Source organism: Lissotriton vulgaris, chromosome 7 (assembly GCF_964263255.1).
Source record: "Lissotriton vulgaris chromosome 7, aLisVul1.2, whole genome shotgun sequence".
Lineage (NCBI taxonomy): Eukaryota > Metazoa > Chordata > Amphibia > Caudata > Salamandridae > Lissotriton > Lissotriton vulgaris.
The window spans coordinates 450,126,803-450,147,172 of NC_141695.1; positions in this window are offsets into that span (position 1 = coordinate 450,126,803).

The following is a 20,370-nucleotide window of genomic DNA, read 5'->3' on the forward strand; positions in this document are numbered from 1 at the left end:
TTGCAGAAGTGTAGAAGTTCAACCGTACATCTACGTATTAATGACATTATGCAGTGATTTTTCCAGTCTTGGTTGCTTTAGATTTTACACACGAGATCTCCCAGCAGCCACACAAATAATATCAATCTCTTTATCTATGAGGCTATTTTTGAAATCCATTGTGTCTCCATTGCTCTGCTGCGAAGAGTTTCACAACTTTAAATAGTGCTATTTTATTTGGGAAAAATGCTTTTAAAATGGGAATTAGACTATTCAAAAAGCAGACGTATATTTTCCCATACCTGCTGGCCTGATTTTTTTAAGATGCTAATAGTAGCATGTGTTTAAATCATTTTAACAGGGTCCATTTGCACGACATCCGTGTTTGTAGGCGCAAAAATACTCTCGTGCATATTACATTTGTGCCAGGGGTTTGCATGGTTTTTGCACTAGATTTACCACTCAACCAATTTGTGCTAAGTTGTGAATATGTGCAAAAACAAAAACAAATATTGTGGCACCTATTTTTGCACTTCCGTTAGGGTCTAAATGTCCACTTAAGAATGTTATCAATTGTTCACTGCTGGTGATAGTGAGGACAAAACATGTAAAACGAGGGTAATAATGCACACAAGAAGGGTGCAAGTAACATTTGCAATTTTTATTTCCCTTTATGAGCGCTAGTTGTTAAATTGAGTACAAAAGCACTGCTAGTACCTCGAGCAAATGTAATTTGAAAAAGGGAGATGTTACATCTGATAAAAGCAATCGAGTGTGATTGACGATCTAAGAGCTGATAACATATGAATATCTGACAAACATTATGTAGGGCCTTATTGTTGCCCTTCACAGGACGAACGGCATGATGTACAGTTTGTCAGAGAGGGTACTCTGGGGCAAACATGCAGACTACCCTGCCCACCAAACCCTTGGGTCCTCCACCAGTCCTTACATTTTCCATTGACAAAGCCCCTGTTGGCTCTGTCAATGGAAAACCTTTCTTTGATGACCAGTAAGATGAAGGACATTACACTAAGTGTCCTATTTAGGTTGAGCGGTGTAATGTCTGTTTCTTCTGTATAGCACCCTAAGGAAAAAAAGAAAAAATTCTCAGGGTGTGGGGTTCATTTTTTTAAAATTATTATTATTCTGAAATAAACTTTGTTTGTTTCTGAAAAACAACAAAACAAAAACTTTAAAGTTTGGCGAACAGCTGACAAAACTGACAGGGCCGCCAAACAAACTTTTGTACATTGAAAGTAGTTGCCATGATAGCAGTTCCTTTCGATAGACAGTGAAGGCCGCGGGGCCGGCAGTCATTTCTAAATTTGAGAGGTGTGCTGTTAATCACCTACTTAGGTGATCACCCATGCAATAGAACACCCACAGTCTGCCCTTAAACAATTTCATTTACGGGTCTAAATTTATGATTTGTATCACAAATGTGAATTTACACCCACAAATGAAGGAGTGGGTAATTTATACGACTAAATTGAATGTAGGTGTGCAATGTTGTTTGCAAGTCGGGTCCAATGTCCCCTTATTGCCTTATAGTTCAAGTCCACTTCACCTTTGCTTGAGGGTTTTGCAGGTTACAACTGTTGCTTTTGTTTGTATTGACCATAAATAGGCCTCTGCTGTAGCGCTCCAGCACCTCCTCCTTTCTACTTAACAAGTTCTATAAATTCCTTAGCACTCAGCACAAGCCGGCTCCCAGCTTACTCAGCATGGAATGAATACCCCAAGGATGCCATGTCAGTAGCCCACTGTGCAGGGCAGCCTCTGATCCATTTACACAGGAGGCCTGTTTATTCAGTATACCATGCCAGGTATTTAGATGTGTATGCTACTTGTCACCCTCTAACATGCCCTTCCTTGCCCAAGACATGAGCAAAATGATCAGCCATCTGCCACTACACATTCCTGATAAAAGGAAAAAAAAAGTCGCAAATGTTTATATTGCCATATTTTTCATGACATCTTTTTAGTTCTCTAAGGAAATGGAGTCTTTACTCTTACATGAAAATTATTCTCATCCTAAACAACATTTGTATTGACAGTTGCAACTTTTTACAACTCCTAAAACAAACCGAAATCTTTTAATGAGCAATCCAACTGTTTTTAACCAAAAAACTGTTTAATTACCAATTCCAAACATTGAAGTATTTAAATAGCTTGTATATAGACTTTCTTTTTTTAATTCCATAGCTAATAAAAATATATATAATATATTTTTTTTAATGTTATTCTCCTTGGGTGGTTGTATAGTAACTTTGATTCTTTAAAAAACTTTCCCATTTCAAAGAAAAGTTCCTAATAACTATGGAAAGGGGTGCAAAAAGTCAGAAAACTCTTTCATGGCAGGCAATCGATGTTAGCCTTACGTAGAATTTTGCCTGCTGGAAAAACACTGAAAACAAACTTCTGTTTCACCTTTTTTTCTGAAGGAATTAGACCTTTGTTACTTGAAACAAAGAGGAAGAGCTGGATGAATGGATATCTTCTTCAAGTCCCATGCACTTGAAACACCAGGGGGTCACTGAATGGTATCATTCACGGCCAATGCATCTTCTCACTGGTCAACGTGAAATGATGCCTCACCCAAACTAGACAATAATAATATGACACACTCCAACACTAAACATTGTATTTGTCAGTGTCAACGAAGTGGAAGGAGCTCATGCCTGCTTTGTCCAACTACAAATAAACTCCAGCAATTCAGAGGTAGCGAGTGGCGAAGTGGCAGCACCTGTATAGCTCTCTACACTCGTAGGGAGCCCTGTGCTGTAAGAAAGGTCTGCAGTCAGATGGGTTAAGTCACAGGGCTTGCACACTAGTCTACAAGAATGTAAACAGCAGAATAGGCGTACAAATGACTAACCCGAATAAATGATACCCATTTCCAGCTAAAAGCATTATCACCTCTTCATTGCCTCAGGGGTTGCCTGACCTGCCACCAGCCCAGTATCTTCAGGCAGCACTGGAAACATGTTGCCAGCCCAAAAGAAGATTTTAGATGTCTGAAGTATTTTAAAAGGCTATTACCCCCTGTATCATAAGACTCCACCTTTTGGCCCTGTCAATGTGTTTTTATAGCACTCATTCCTTGAACCCAGTCTCTTGCAAAGTATTTCCAAAATGTGCAGATAGGGAAATAAGGACACTGTGGGGCATGTGTCACGGTGCAGTAGGTGGTTTCTGGACAGTACCCACGTTTTATACTGTTTATCACTGGTGTGCCAGTGTCTGAGATTATATTTAATCCATAAACAATAACCACATTACTCCCCTTGATTACTTGACTTTCCAGCTGCAACACGAGTGAGTAGCCAAGGCTACTTCCAGCAGGTGGTACAGAGATTGTAACTCAGATACAGTTTGACACAGTAATCACACTCGATAAAGTCAATGAATCTGAAATAGATGGTGCTGCTATTGAATGAGCACAAAACTACCCCCAGCAGCTCATATTCCCAGCAGAGAAATGGCTTCTGATGGCGCAACAAGTGCAAAGTTTCTCTACATGGCGCAAGTACCTCGAGAAATGAAAATGGGAAACTGTACACCCTATACCCAAGTCTCTCTCTCTCTCTCTTGCTCTCTCTTCCTCCCTCCCTCCCTCCCTCCTTTCCACTCTCTCTGTCTCTTTCTCCCTCTCTCTCTCTCTCCATTTTTCTGTTTCTCTGTCTCTCTCCTAAACCCACCAACCACTAAGCATACTGCCATAAACCTATGACCTTCAAACCCCAGTCTAATGTAGCTTCCGCCCCTGGGGGATTACAACACTCAAAGATGAGGTTACCAGAAGGTTACATACCATATTACAGTCTAACCTTTCTATCTACAGTCAAGATACAGTAATGAGTCCACTAGGGATGAACCAAGGGGCTTATTTATGAGAGGCTTGCACCACTTGAGGATCTTTTTTTGATGCTCCGGCGGCACAGGTCTTTCGGCCACATCTATGAGGCGACGCAAAGCCCCTCTGCATGGCTTTGCATGGCCTCATAGATAACCGTATATTAATCTAAGTAGCTGTGAATTTTGCTTGCTCCTAGGGAGGAAATTGTCAGAGAAAGATGAGAACAAAGGCTGAGTGAGCCTTTATGTCCCGGTTGAAACCCTTCCTTCTCAAAGGTTGGTTCTATGGTATATGTCTGATCAGGGAATAACAAATAGAGGTTGCCATCTTCAGTTTTGTACTGTATTCATTAATCCGAGATACTGTCTGAGAGCGTGTTCTAAGTATGTGTGTGCAGCGCCCTCTAGTGACAAGCCTTGCTTCTGCTTATTTGTCATTATGGATTGGTCAACTTTATTATGCAAGCTACACTGCTTCCATAGTGCACCAGTGTTTATTTTTAAAAACCTATATTGTGTTATTTTATCATGTGCTATACAAAAGTCTTCAGTGTTCATTTTTACCGTAATGTCTTAGTGTGACCTTGTTTTGAAGGATAGTGGTTACAAATGGCTGGCACCCCAAGGCATGTAATGACACGCTTGCCTGTCAGCATGGGGTGAGTTACATGGGTTATGTGGGATTCAGTAATATTTGCACCTGTGTCCATGCACTGTTACAGAATCATGTGTACCAGCTGACTGGTAGCAAATCATTTTGCACCAGTCGGGTATTGCAAATAGTAAGGGCCTCATGTACAAGAGGCCTGAGTTGCCAAAGCGTCACTTTTTTTGTCGCTCCGGTGGTTCAGGCCTCTCAATCATATCTATGAGGCCACTCAAAACCACCCTGTGTGTCTTTGCATGGTCTCATAGGCATGGAGTGAGGCAAAGCAGCACCAAGGAGGCGTTAAATGGGTGTTGCTGTGAGTGTTCCCATGCAACACCCATGGAGTTTGACGCTGCCCCACATTTACTAAATCATATAAACCTGGGGCAGCACCAAAACATTACTCCTCCACAGAGTGGGCGTAACGAGAAGAAATGTTTTCATTTCCCCTTCTGTTTTTCATCATTCCACGTGTGCTACATTCTGCGGCACACATAGAATGAGGAAAATGCCTCTTGTGATTGTTTTTGTCCCGGAAGGTGCCCCTTCCTGCACAAAAGCAATCCTGCCAACAACACAGATACCCTTGCACCATGATGCAAGTTTCCTGCTTTGGCGCTCAGCTGCAAATTCTGCACCATCGCTGCCTGAAAGGGTAGTAATGCACTGTATCTTGTAAATATGGTGCATTCCTTGCCTTTCACATTGGTATTGGGCAGCGCAGCAAAAAGACTTGTGGTACTGCCCTATGCCAATTCTTTGTAAATGAGGCCCTAAGTGATCAATGGCTCTGAAGCACAGAAGATAACAAAAGCCAATTACAATTGTGCTGCAACAGGGCTCTTGCAACCTTGATCTCCTGTACCACTGCACCATCTTAACTAATGATATCTAGAGTCCTAAGAGGAAATGTTACTTCTGTAACAGTCTGCAGGAGCACTGAAAGTGCAAGTTGTACTGGCTGAAGTGCCCAAATCAGTATAATCTATGTAAACTAGCCACATGGAATTGGTTTTCTGGTCTCCTCAGTACAATGTACAGAGTTATTGCTACTTTGCATAATTATGATGAGCTCCAAAATATTAAGCAGCATATTAAGAATATTAGCTCTCCTATGTTTTACACTATCGCGCTTTTTTGTTTATGGCAGCTTAGTGGTTTATGGTGATAAAATGCCCTGATTTCAGTTTCAGCCAGTTTATTGTGGTATAATGGAATACTTATTTTATTTGTGTTTTTTAGTTACCTTTCTAGTTATATTCTGTGTGATTTAATTATTTGCATTCTGATGCTATACAAGATGTTTGCGAGTGTTGATTTCCACTTCCTCTTTGATGCTATATTTCAGACTATATTTTTCTACAAAGGCTTTGTATTTCACCTGTCATATAGTTTATTTTCCCAACAAGAATGCCTATTACATACTTTTGTGTATTTTATTCTTTAAACTTCACCTTTGTTCCTCAAGTAGAATTAGTGCCAATGTTTTATTTTCCTAGCAGTATGTTTGGCTCCAAATCAATGTTAATAATTGACAAAATATAATTTAAATGTTTTTGGTTTTTAGTTTTTTCTCGTGCATGTGTTTTTGCGTTTTAGATACTATTTTAAATGATTTTTTGAATGTTTTGTCATATACTCTTATCAAAAACATGTTGCAACATTTTCCAAGCTTCCCGACCATATCTTAAATGACTTAAATACTGGGAAATGTGATTTGTTTTAGAGGTAGCATTTTTTAGCAACATCTCAATCACTCCTCTTTTTCACATTTTACACATCACTTCATTCTTAAGGATTTCATATTGAATGCAACAACAATGAGTTATTGAGCATTGTCCTGCTAAGCATTATTCTTGGTTTTCTCTTGAAACAACTGTAGTCCCACGTGAAATTGAAAGTTGACGTTATAGTTTAGTAAGTTATAAGACCAGAGTCCACCGTGGGGAGCTATAGTTTAGTATGCTATATGAACAGAATCCACTGTGGGGCTCTTTGTAACAAAATGAAATCCTCTTTGTATAAATCAGGGGAACCCACAAAATATGTATTATTTAGCAGCCTAATGGAAGGTCCTCATTTGGGTTCAGTGGTGGTACCTATGGGGCCATGGTGGTAGGGAGGGTTGGTGCGGGCTGGTTAAAAAAAATGAAAGAAAATTACACTTACCTGGCCGCTACCTCTCCTCCATTCCTCTTCCGTTGGAACAGGAAGCAACCAGGCTCCCAGTCTCTGCCAGCCAATCACGACACTGCTGATAGCAGCGTTATGATTGCTGTAGTTCGGCGCTCATACAGGCAGTAATACAGCTTGGATGGAGAACATGCAACGTGCGCATGAGGGTTTGTTATGCGTACCTAAGTGCACATACCACTCCTCCCCCGCTGGCTGACAACCTAGCCCCGCCCCACACCGTAAGCAAAACTGGGCAAATACCGTAAATATAAAATGATAATAAAATTATTTTTCCTGTGGGGTGATGCTCCTCCACCTTAGCAGAGAAGCCGCCGCTGTTTGGATTACATAAAACAGATGCTGAGCCTAGAAAGGTTTCTGTTGCTGTTGTTTATTCTACTCCAATACAATTTTGTTACAAAGAGCCCCACAGTAGTTCATATAACATATTCTGACCCTGATTCCCCTGAGCATAAAGGGTTGTCCTTGTGAGACAATACACACTGTAGTTTAGTAAGCAGTAAATGTAATGAAGAAAGGTTCATTCCACTTTTTTCTGACTGATATTTTTTCATCCTCTGCAGTTTGGAAAACCGTGCATCGGACGATAATATTGAGCTTTTACTAGTGTGTACTGTACTGTACCTGCATCGCTGAAATGATCGATCCAGATCATTCGAGAAAAGCAGGATTTTTGTGTTTTTAGTTGATCAATATGTAGATTTAGTTTTGGTAGGTTGATGAAAACTGTTCAAATTGATCAAACTCATCACTTTTTGAAAGGGTGTATTTTTCAATCTTCGAATGTCATGCTTTGAAAAGTGCCAACCAGACACCTGAATGCTCCAAATAGACAGACCAGACGATGAGGGAAAGCAGCACTCGTCCCAAAAGGCGGGGACACGTGAAGGCTGACATACATGGTGAAGATTTAGCTGCATCTCAGCCTTTAAGACATACCACTCAGCCTGCCACCTCCAGATCCATCTGCAAGGGTGTTCACTCTTTACTTAAAGACCGTCAGGGTTTATAAACTGCCCAAAAACAAGCTTTAAACATGGAAAGTTTTCATTTAAGTGTTTGTTCACACGAGTGTGATCTGTCTGATAATTGATTTGAAATCTATATTTCTAATCTATTTTTGTTTATTGCCTGTTTGTATTTTTCATTGTATACCTGAGCACAGGTAATACCTAGTGTTTGTATTTTTCATTGTATACCTGAGCACAGGTAATACCTAGTGTTTGTATTTTTCATTGTATACCTGAGCACAGGTAATACCTAGTTGCTTTATGCACAATAAAGTATTCTAAATCCATAAACAGAGTGTATGTGGTTAATCCCATCTTGATCAGTGGATCATTCCCTGTACAGTGATATGTGCTTCATTGGGCTCTGTTGAGAGTACCTGTCAGAAACAAGATAACCCCATCAACCAGCCACACCAACCTAGAAGAGTACTGCATCAAACACAGGTAGGTTGAGGACGAGGGGCTTAGCAGTCCTTTCTCTATTCCAAAACATACAGACATTTTTACAGAACTCTTCTTTCTTCTGAGCCTGTATCACCCAATCGTGCATCTCCTGCTGTAGAGCATGACAGGTCAGAGCACCAGTAACTTTCAACTCACTAAAATCACAGCCACCTAAACACACACCACAGGCAGAGCAGGCAAATCACTGACAGTTTTCCAGTGAATGCCAAACTACCACAACACTAGACCTCCAGGCGATCACCAGCAGCCCAAAGCACTGGTGTGCCCATGTTGCTTGCATACACTCAATGTACACCCTAGTCTAGTTATTCCTCTTCCAACCCATCTCACTCAACAAACATACATTTTCCACTGTACCTCAAAATGCCACTTGCAGAGTTACTGAGGGCTTCCTTGTCATTTATTTCACATGTGAACTTTCAGCCATTTCTGGATTTTTATGCATTTCAGTACGATTTTGTCTTTGCCATTATGGGTACGGTCTACATGTCACAGTAAGTGAAGTATCATTTCATAAACAAAAAGTCACGACTGGCTAAAGATATCACACATAACATGGAGTTGCTTGAAAAATATATGCATAAATATAACATAAACTTCCCACCTCTTTTCACAATCTGGCACCACCTCTCCACACATAAAACCATCATCAGTAAAGAACTGCTGAAATTACCAACACCCAAAGAGTCACCACTCCATGTCGACACAAATGCCTCCACAACTATAAAAACCACTGAATTGGTTCTGGACCACAATCTGTCAATATAAAAGTCTGTAATTGTTCATCATTATCAACAATAAAGGAAACATCCCTGCAAGGTCGTCGTATTTTATTCTTCTTAATTTATTCCATATTATTAAAAAAACATCAGCTGACGTGTTTCGTCCTCTTGACATAGGACTTCTTCAGGGCAAGATCGGAGACCAGCCACAGACTAATCCAATCTGTAGTTGTCCAATTGCAACTGATGCTGTTTCATGTGGAAGAAAATTACAAGCAAGTGGTTTCTGTTTATTATGTAAACATGTAATCCAGAAGAGAGCCAAATAAAGTTATGCAGCTGTCCCATATCCAAATAAGTGCATGTTGAAATGTCCGAAGGCAAGTGACATGATAACCTTAACATTAGAATAGAGAAAAGCTAGTAGGTTGCATTTGGAATATATAGCAGAAAAGTTGACAGTATCCATATCAATGTGTATCCAACTTGGACACAGTGTCATAAACAGGCAGCCTCCACAACTATAGTTCAAACAACAGGCACCACAGATATAATTCTCACAAGCAACCGATACCACAACCAATTCATCCAAAAAGAGACATTAAATACAGCCACGGCTCGTGTAGGGCGTGCCAACGGGCGGTGACTTGGCGTGGGGTAGGGGCAGGGTGGGGGGTTGTAAAATGTGGGCTACAGACAATTTCAGGTAAGTAAAAAAAAAAACGAATTTGGTTGCGCGAGCTGCATCGCTAAATGTGATGCAGTGCACGCTACCAATTTTTTTTACGGTACTTACCTGAAATCGTCCGTATCCCACATTTTACTACCCCCCACCCTGCCCTTCCCCCGACCCACGTCAATGCCCGGTGGCACACCCTACACAGGCTGTGGCTGTTTTCCAACCCAATCAACAGCTTACCACGCCTGGTGCTGTTCTTAGCTACATAATACCCACAGTCTACACCAACATGCTTTACCACCTGTCCTACTAAAAAAAAGACTGATGCTAGAAAAATCCACATTAGATCCCACAAAATATAGTAAGAACAGACCAATACATTTTGGGGATCAGCTTTTGCTTTTTAACAAATTGAGGATTGGCCATGAGATTGTCCTCAATGTGACCAAGAGAGGCAGAAACACATGCATAACATTCTTATACATTTGAAAACTGGTTATGCTCAAAGGCAGCAATAAGTACCATCAGTCTCACTAGCAACCATTTGAAAGGGTCCACTAGGTAACAACGCGGTAGCAGCTTGGCTTTGTGTCTGTGTGAGTGTGTCAATATGAGAAAAACTCAAAGTGAGATCAGGTAGATAGCTGACCGTTAAAAGACATCAGAGGAATCACATATTAAGAGGTTCAAAGATAGTTCTGTTATTTGTGAATTAATAGGAGCATGTCTTGAGCTCATGAAATCTTTTGGCAGAAATGAAGCCTCAATGTAATATAAATGGCCTGAGCATTTGTTACCAGGGAAAGGTCTGTCACAAAATTGTAGATGACATTACAACGATCCAAGACAAAAAAACAGCAGCAGCATGGGATAACTGTTCGCACTCCTCTTTTGCTCAACTTCAGAGGAAAAGGAAGTAAAGCCAGCTACAGTGGTCAGCATCATTCACAATTAGGGGAATATTTATAAGGAAATGGCGGAGCACAGAGCTGGGGCAAAATTTGCAGTACATTGTTCCACCATTCCTAAATAGCAAGGATGCACTGTATTTACAATAATACGACACACCCCTGGGTTTTCTCTAGCGCTAGTGATAGAAACAGCTGCCTAGCGCCAACACAGAAGGGAAACAGCCTTTACAGCACAACCGTTACAATGCATGCCATTAAATCACATGCCGTTGCAACGCATAAGGTGTGCAGCAGTGGGTAGAAGGTGTTGGATTTCCCTAGTGTTGCACACACTGGAGTTGGAATAGTAAATTAATGTATTCCAACGTCCAGCGCACAGTAATGGCTTGTGTTGTAACGACACATATCCACACAGACACCCTTGGGCCATAGTGCAAGGTTGCTCGCGCTTCAGGGAATGACTGTTTATGTGCAGGAAGATGTCCTTTCCTGCACTTAAACAATCCATAATGGCGATTAGTTACGTCTATGTGTGCCTCATCCTACAACACACTTAGAAGTAGTATATCGTCATTATTTAATGATTTTTTATATGCAGGAAGAGACACCTTCCTGCACATAAACAATCATTAATGGCGTTTTGCCCTTAGAAAAAGCAAAAACGAGCATCAAATAAAAGTATTTCTCCTGGTTGTGCCATTATAACACCAGCTGTTGCATGGCGTTAGTTTTTGGTGCTGCCTCAGATTTACACATTATTGTAGATATGGCGCACAGTTTAAAAGTAAGGAGTGTTGCGGTTAAATGCCCATAGCAACACCCATTGCACACCCCTTTCACACAGAAGACTGCATGAAAGGCTATCATATGTACAAAGTGGCATTAAGCTACAAACATTTTAAATCCACTTTGTAAACATGGAGCAGGGCATTGCAGCACAGGAATGTCGGTAGTATGACCTTACTGTGGCGCAATCCCCTTGTATATATGCCCCTTAGTTTCCTTTCCTTGGCCCACAGAAAGTAATGCACCAAACACTTCTGACAATAGTCATGGGGCTGCAAAATACTTATTCGTTCCTACAAAATAGGTGGCCATGGTCAGTATAAGTTAAGAGACAAGCAGAAGTCCCTAACTAATTGGTCACTGTGAAAATTTGTACACACAGGCGTAGATGAAGGATACACTTGACATTTCATTTTGAAAAATATAATATGGACACTGACATTAAATTCACAATGTCAATTAATATTAAGACTCAGACCTATTGAGCTTGCACTAACGTTCTGTACTCGGGAATGTTGTGGATGTATTTTGGAAAGATTAATTTAACTAGATCTGAGATCATAGTAATTAGTTACTCAAGGGCATATTTAGTCATCGGTTGGAGATCATTTGTCATCTTTTATAGAAATGTGCTGTGTTTTCAATTATAACTGCTTATTTTATTTCTTAATCTTTACATTTATTAAATTATTTTACACCCATATATCTTCGGAGTTAGGCAGTTTGAGTCACTCCTGTCACCAAGGAAACACATTCAAACCCTACCTCTTTCACACAGAGCCTAACTAACCTTTAGTCTTTTTATCCTTCAACCCACGTAAGGAGAACCAGTGGAGAACTGTAGTGCATTATAAAAGTAGTCACTAATAAAAAATATTATTTTATTAACAAATCCTCAACATTGCATGGACTCATTTCGATCAACCCTATATTTACATCCATGTGTGTCTGTTTTGACTAATATTTTATTTTGATGTCATCATTATGAACTATACCACAATTGACCACAACCTGCAGATGTTTCATTAATATGTGTTTACTTTTCATGAACAAAATGTCCCCTTTAGGACAATGTTATTATGAATTACACATTCAAAATAGTTAATAAAGAGAACTGTCACTCCCTGTTGTAGCTGCCACTTTCTGGTTGGCTGAGGCAATGCCCCAGCCAGGCAGAGCATATCACTCTCATCAGGGGCAGGTGCTTACACACACTGCATTACCTGCGCTCAACCTTGGGTTGCTTGGCACTGAGAAGTCAGGCTTATCCCGGAGGTAATGTATAAAGCATTGGCACTGCACTCACTTTATAAATACACTGAGAAGCATATTTCCAAGGACTTATTGCTGAGTTATTGGTACTTTATTGCAGCCAAAGTCGGGATAAACATATCTCCCAATTCACAAGCTAGTGTTGACAGCCCATATCACCAGTTTACCTGCGATAGCAGCCCCAAATAACATCGCCACAGATGACCCTGGCAACTAACGCTAATGATATGCAGAGTAGGCGCACCCGTGTAAAAACCCACGACAACACCACATCACAACATTCCCAACGACCAGCCAGATCGGTGATAAGAATAAGATCACAAAACAGGCGATAAGGTGCGTTAGCAGCAGGAATCTAACACCTGCTCTTACCTGGTGTAAAGTCAGATGACAACCTGCAACATAAAAGGGAGCCTAGCCCAGAGCCACACTTGAAGAACAACAGATGCCATGAAGCCAACGATCATGCAGCTCGACACCCAAGAGGGCCACAACACCCACCGCCTCCCCTCAGCACCCCACCCACCGCCAAGGGGCTCTCCCTTGGGCTAACCCCCTCCCCGCCTCCCTGACCAAGACATTGCACATCAACTTCACGAAATCATGAACAAAATCAGGTGCCTGATGTTGTACAATTACAATAATTAACATTCACGTGTGGTCAGAAAAAGGAGAATAATTCATTCAGCACTGAAAGTGCAAACAAAATATCACATTCATGTGTGACTCAAAACAACTATTAGGAAGAGTCAAGGCGGGTCCTCTCCGGACAATTAGTAAGTCACAGCCTGCAAGAAAGAATCCAAGGATAAGAAGGTGTGTCATGCACTCATCAATGGACAGGGAGAGAGAGAGAGAGAGAGAGAGAGAGAGAGAGAGAGAGAGAGGGAGATTGAGAGAGGAAGAGAGAGGAGGAGAGTGAGTGAGAGAGAGTGTTAGATCTGGGGGTCTCTAGTTGGAAATGGTTGTCACCTTTGTCCGAATAGGGACCCTTACTTCTAAGTCAGGATAAGGGGATAACACTCCTTAATAACTCCTGCTCACCCCCTTGGTAGCTTGGCACGGGCAGACAGGCTTATCTCAGAGACAGTGTGTTAAGCATTTGTGAATATACACAGTAAAACAGTGATAACACTATAGATGGACATAACACAGGTTTTATAAAAATAAGTATTCTTTATATAGACTCAAACACAAGACCATAAACAACAAAAATCTACAATACTACACTTAAGGTTACTCAAAAGATGATTAAAGTCTCTTAGTTCAAGTTGTTGGTAGATGCGACAATGTTCTCAACAAAGTACCTGGATGCGGGACGCAAAGTAAACAAAAGGACTCTCTGAAGGGGAGATGCGTTGTTTCCGTGACCCGGGGGGACAGTTGCGTCCTTCCTCAATGCTCTCGCAGAGTAGGGGACTCGTCGTGAGCCTTACCGGTGCGGAGGTGATGCGTAGATTCTCAGCCTGCGGGCCCGATGCCGTGCGCAAGATGGCGCCTTGATGCGATGCGACGATCTGGTTGCGATGCGAGAAGATGGCGCCCTTGATGCGGCGATGCGATGACAATTCGATGACGCCCTGGCAGCCTTGCAACGACTCTGTACTTTGGAGCCGCAACAGGCCCTAAGACGCGCTTCTCTGGGGATGCGATGACGACTCTTTTGATGCGTCTCGCTTCTCCGTCGATGCAACAGCAGACAGCTTCGATGAGCACACGCTTCCAGGGAGATGCGACGATGGCTCGCTTCTCCGGCGAGGCGACCATTTCAGCTGCGGCGGCGACACGCTTCCTCTCGGTGCGTCGCGCTTCCAGCTTCCAGGGGCACGTAAGTGACTAGAATCAGAATTCACAGCAAGGAAATTCACGAGGGAGCTGGAGGTGAAGTCTTTTGGCCCTGAGACTTCAGCAGCAGGCAAGCACAGTACAAGCCCTTAGAGAATATTCTGTAGATGAATGAAAGTCCTTAAAAAGTCCTTCTCCTTTCCCTTGGCAATAAAGCAACCACTGCAGGCCAACCCAGAAAACAGCACACTGGCAGAGGGGTAGTCTAAACTCCTGCAGCTTCCTTGGTTCTTCTCCTTGGCAGAAAGGTTTCTTGTTCAAGAAGTGATCTAAAATCTGTGGAACTGGGTCCCAATACTTATAATCCCAAAATCCTTTGTTCTCTGAAGGCAGAGAGGCCTCTGCCTAGTTCAAACCACTTCCTGAGCACTGTGTTTACATGACTCTCCTCTTCCTTTCACTGTGCAGGGCAGAAACATCAGACGCCCCACAGAAGGTGGAGCCAGCATTGTAGAGGGAAGGCCCAGCCCTATTCAGGTCCCAGGTGCAGCTCCCCCCTCCCATCTGGGTGCGGATCTCTCTAATCACCACTGGGCTGCCCCAGCCTGTCTCCTGCAAAGTCCCCAGCCCTGTCACACACAAACCCAGACAAGGAATACACAAGTCAGCAGAGACGGGCTCAAATGGTTAGGCAAGAAAATACCTGCTTTCTAAAAGTGGTATTTGCAAACCCAAAATATAAAAATAAACTTTACTAAAAGATGTATTTTATTATTCTGAGTTCAGGCATACTAAATTAAAATTTCTACCATGTTCCCTGAGTCAGTTATAATTGTAGGAAAGTAACAATCTTAACTGCCCGTTCAGGCCTATGAGAACAGGTAGCCTTCAATAGTGAAAAACGAAAATGGCTGCAATTCACTACTAGAACATGCTACACACATCAGAGCATGTCCTACCTTATACTTACAATGCACCCTGCCCTTGGGCCTACCATAGGGGTGTCTAACATGAAGCAAAGGGAAGGTTTAGGGACTGGCAAGTGGGTGCACTTGGCCAAGTCGACATGGCAGTGCTAGACTGCACACAGGCCTTGCAATGGCAGGCCTGAGACACAGGTTACAAGCTGCTTCTGTGGGTGGCACAACCAGTGCTGCAAGCCCACCAGCAGCATTTGCTCTACAAGCCCTGGGCACACATGGTGCACTGTACTAGAGGCTGACAGTAGATCAAATAACCCAATCATGGAATAACCAATTAGTATATCTATTTAATACAGTGAGCACTTGCACTGTGGCACTGATTAACAGTGCCACAGTGCCCAAAACAGACAACCAGCAAAAATATATCAAAACAGAGGAGGCAATCCGTCAAAAATGGAAGGGAGACTCATGTCAATGATGTCAGGTCTAACAGAGAGAAAGAGAGAGATAGAGAGGGAGGGAGAGAAAGAGAGAGAAAGAGAGAGAAAGAGAGGGAGAGAGAGAAGAAGAGAGAAAGAGAAGGAGAGAGAGAAAAAAAGAGAAAGAGAGGGAGAGAGAAAGAGAGGGAGAGAGAGAGAGAGAAAGAGAGGGAGAGAGAGAAAGAGAGGGAGAGAGAGAACGAGAGTGAAAGAGAGGAAGAGAGGGAGAGAGAGAAAGAGAGAGAAAGAGAGGGAGAGAGAGAAAGAGAAAGAGAGGGAGAGAGAGGAAGAGAAAGAGAGAGATCGTACAAGGAGCGCAAAGCCAATCGGGCCCTTGGCTCATACATCCCCACTGTTTTGTGTGTATCGCTATTGGTTCACCATAAGTCGAAGGCCTGGCATCAATTGCAGTGCCAAGGCCACATCACATTTAAAAAATGCAAGGAGTAGTCAGACTAATATTAGGGATTAAAGCTCCTTTGTCCCAATACATAAGGCTGAAGGACATCTTCACTCCTGACCTTGGTTGTGAATTAAGCTGGCACCCCCCAAGACAGATAACATACCAGATTTTGATGACTCCCACACCACAAACTGCGCTAATGAAAGACCAACTTGTCCAGTCCCCACACACAGTAGTCCCTGCTTGAGGTACTCCTGCATGTAATCTCCTTGACATTGAAGTAAAAAAGAACTCATAAGTCCAAATGTTCCACACACATACAACACATTGCTCCGAGCTGTGGCATATCTTCCACATACATGCCGCCGGTCAGGAGAGTGCAGGGTCTACGAGACCAACAAACACAATGGTAGGCCATCCCTGGCACATGTACAACGCCTGTCACGTGGAACTGTACCGTGCACGTATGCTGCATCTGCTGGGAGCTCTGCCAATGGCAGTGCTGCGGATCAATTGCCGTCTGAGCTTCCATCTTGCGTACCTCATATGCGTCCAGCCCTGGTTCCACTGTCGATCATACACATTTGAGTGGCCCATGGAGTTCTGCCTATCCAACACAACGGTAGCTGAACTGGATTATTACTTGTATGGGCATCCCCTCTAGGCCCATGAACAGGAGGGTAACCGGGATACCTGTGCATGGGATGCCTTGATATGTGGTGTATGTGCTGGCAGTAGTGGATAGGAGATTGCACAAGTCTTCTTGTGCAGTGACCACATTGAGGCGCTCCCCTATTGGGCTGTGTTGCGGATTGGTGAAACGGCATGGACGGAGCACATATGTCCGGACCACTTAATGGATTGGCTCTCCCTCGTGTTTGTTGAAATCGAGAATGACATACTTCTGGAACTGATTGCCCATGAAACTGCGCTCGCATCCATGGACGAGTAACTACGTTCCTGCAGCCACAACTGATTGACACCCAGAGCACAGGTCCCACCCCTTGTTTCATCTCGGAGGAATGGTCACATACCCCACCACAACAATGGACATTTCTGCATTCGCCCGGACTCAGATTGCATGTGCGTGCACCTACTCGTGTTGGTACACGCCTGTGCAAGGTGAAGCAGTCCCATGGGTGGAGCTGCACAGCGTCATTTGGCATAGTGCACAAATCTGACATACTGCTGGAGGGAGAGTACACACATGACAATGTAGTACTACATGTGACCTTGTTGGACCCTTTCATCTGCTCACTGTCAGCAGAGCAGACAGTCGGCTCAGTCCGGTGGTACAGCACTATGCAGATCCCGTGGGCTGTGAGTCGTGCCCCCCTGACACCGGGCAATGAGCACACGTCACACATCACATGACTCGTCCAGCAAGGCAAGGTGGGCTGAGCACGTTGCCATCCGTAATGATTCGTGTTAATTTTTGCCTCCCCATTTCTTGCACCTCAACATGTTGCTATGCTGCCTGTAAGTGTCTTAAGCATTTGTCTGCATGTTTTGGCCCTTGTTTTGCCCGTACTGACACACAAATGCTAATAAAGTCTACGCAACTTCAGTGTTCAACTGTGACGAGTGTTGATTAGAATGACAAATTGTGCGCCTCATTGAGCATTGTCCGTACACAGGAAGGGCTGACCTTCGCATGTACATTGGGGGTGAGTCCCAATTGACAGCTCCACCTCTGTGAGCCAGACATTGTGTTTGAGATAGTTGCTGGTAGATCTGTGCTCTTATGTGTCTTCAGTAATGTGAGTATGGTGTCAAACTTCTTGCCATGTGGATCAATGTGATCCATCATAACAGGGTGTGTCCACACAGATGTGTGTGAGTAGGTTATGCGAAGAGATGTTCTGTGGCCACATGTGATGGGGGACTACTTCAGGCCTGCTACCGATTTTGACATTTCTACACACAGCCCTATTTAATACATGGACTTTGGGCTACATTGAGAAGTTGCAAGATTGTGGTTCATGTGAAGTGAGACCACAGCTAGTTCACACCTTCACAGTAATTTAATTGGCCATGTGGGTCAGGGTCAGAAAATGAGCATTGATGTCCTTTACCAGGGTGTACCTTTTAGTGCAATCAATGTCCCTACATTCATCCATACTTTAATACTTGAGTTAACATAGACATGACACATCTGTGTGATTATGAATGTTTTATTCAGTCAGTGGAGTGTCGGAGCTGGAGCAGTACATGGCCTTTCAAAGCCAATATTACATGTTTGCCCAGTCGTGGGCCAACAAGAGTCCTTGGGTGAATGAAAAGTTATCAGAAGATGAAGAGTTCAGCCCACAGCCGGATTGCTGTGTCATTGGTAACCAGAGCAGATATGGCAGTCCATATCGGGGGTCTAGGAGAATGTCACAGAGTGTTTCAGGCGACAGTGGGAGGTGTTGTCCCAGGGCATGATGCATAGGGCTGAACCAGGCAAGGACAGGCCATATGGTGGGGATCGATGCTACTACCTCCTTCCTCACACAGTCATTACCATCCCATCTTACTCCTCTGATAGTCTTCTGTGTCCGATGTGTCAGGTGTGTGTGATGGTGTTGTGGCTGCATCACTGTGTGCCCCAGACACATCAGGGAGCGGAGGTGGTAGGGCTATATCACTGTGTGCCAATGACACATCAGGGGGCGGAGATGTGTGTGTTGAAGTTCCTACAGCAGTCATCTGTGACAGGCTCTGTGGCAGCAATGGTAAGATGAGGATCTGCAGGGCATGGAAGATCCCAGCTACATCTCATTGGTGTTCAGCCGTGGCAGCCATCATTTCAGTCTGCATCGGCCCCATGGTCTTCATTGTCCTCCGTATCTGTGCCAACTCTGTGCTGTCATCACTGGAGCCTATCTGACTAGAAAGTTCTTGTGTCCAAGTAATGGCCCCAGCGATGTCAGCCAAGGATTGTTGGAGAGCATGCAGCAGACAGTGGGTGTCTGTTAGAGACTGTAAGTGGTCCCTAATGGGACTCAGGCACCCACGTATGGCATCTAGTTAGGCTGACATGAGGTCGAACCCCACCAGCAGCTGCTCAGCCATCTTCTCCTGGCACCGTAACACCCGGTGTTGGAATGCCATATGTTGGTCATGGGGGTCATGTGAGCCAGCTGTGGTGGTGTGTTCTTCCTGCTGTGTGGTCTGTGCAGGGGGTGGGGTCACCTCGATGCAGCTGGGCTGATCTGCTCCTGGAGTTGGGGTACGGAGGCCTTCTAGGATCTGTTGGAGGGTGTCGGAGCAGATAACCAGGGCGTCCTCTTCAACATCACTGAAGATATGTCTGGCCTGCTCTGCCGGAGGTGCTGATTGTCCATCTGCAATGTAAAGTGGAGATGCAGGTTAACAGTGTTCCATGTATGTTGACGCTTTGTACATGTTTCCAGACAGACAGCATGACAATGTACATTGTGACTGTTTTGGAGCAGCTGGCTATTTGATGGGAGACAGTGGAGATTTCGACTACATGTTGGAAATGTGGTTGTACTCGTACATTATCATCTCATTTGTTCATGCAATGCCAGATATGATTTACCGGTTTCTACACACAAGCGGCACCAGTTGTGTCCTCTGTCCTGTGGTGTACGTGTTGCACTTGTTGATGCGCTGTGATTGCTATGTGTGTGTGCTTCATTGAGGGAGAGGGGCCCCTGCAGCTCAGATTTAGCGGCTACTTATCCATTTGAGGCTGTATGACTTGTGTCATTTTTGCTCTTGGATGGATTTGTACTCTTGTGCATTGTTTTTCTGCAGGTTTGTTGTTGATGTTAGGGGTTGTATGTGCAAGTGGATGTGTCAGAGTGCGACCTGCTACTTTGAGGATGTGATCCACACTGGGCCACCTCAGTGTTGTGTCATGAGCCATGTCATGTATTTTGGCTGCAGGCCATGCTATCCATCAGCAGTGTCACTTGCATTGTCAGTGTGCCTCACAGAGCCGCAGCTTTGCTAGATTCAGCATGTGGGATTGGTGATGGGGAGCGGGGATGCTTTGTGCACATTGTGGACGGGGACTTACTTGGTGTTTCTATGTGAGCTGCAGTGTGACAAGGGTATCAGGGACATGTTCCACAATCATTGTGGGTGTGCAGTGTGCTACACTTGATTGTGCATGTGTGCTATTGGGCCCATCTCCCTCCGTCCCCCCAGTCCCTGGTCATTACTCACCCTGTTGCTGTTGGGTCAGGTTATGTCGAGCTGTGTCTGGGCTCCCGACTCCTTGCACGGTCTCCACACTA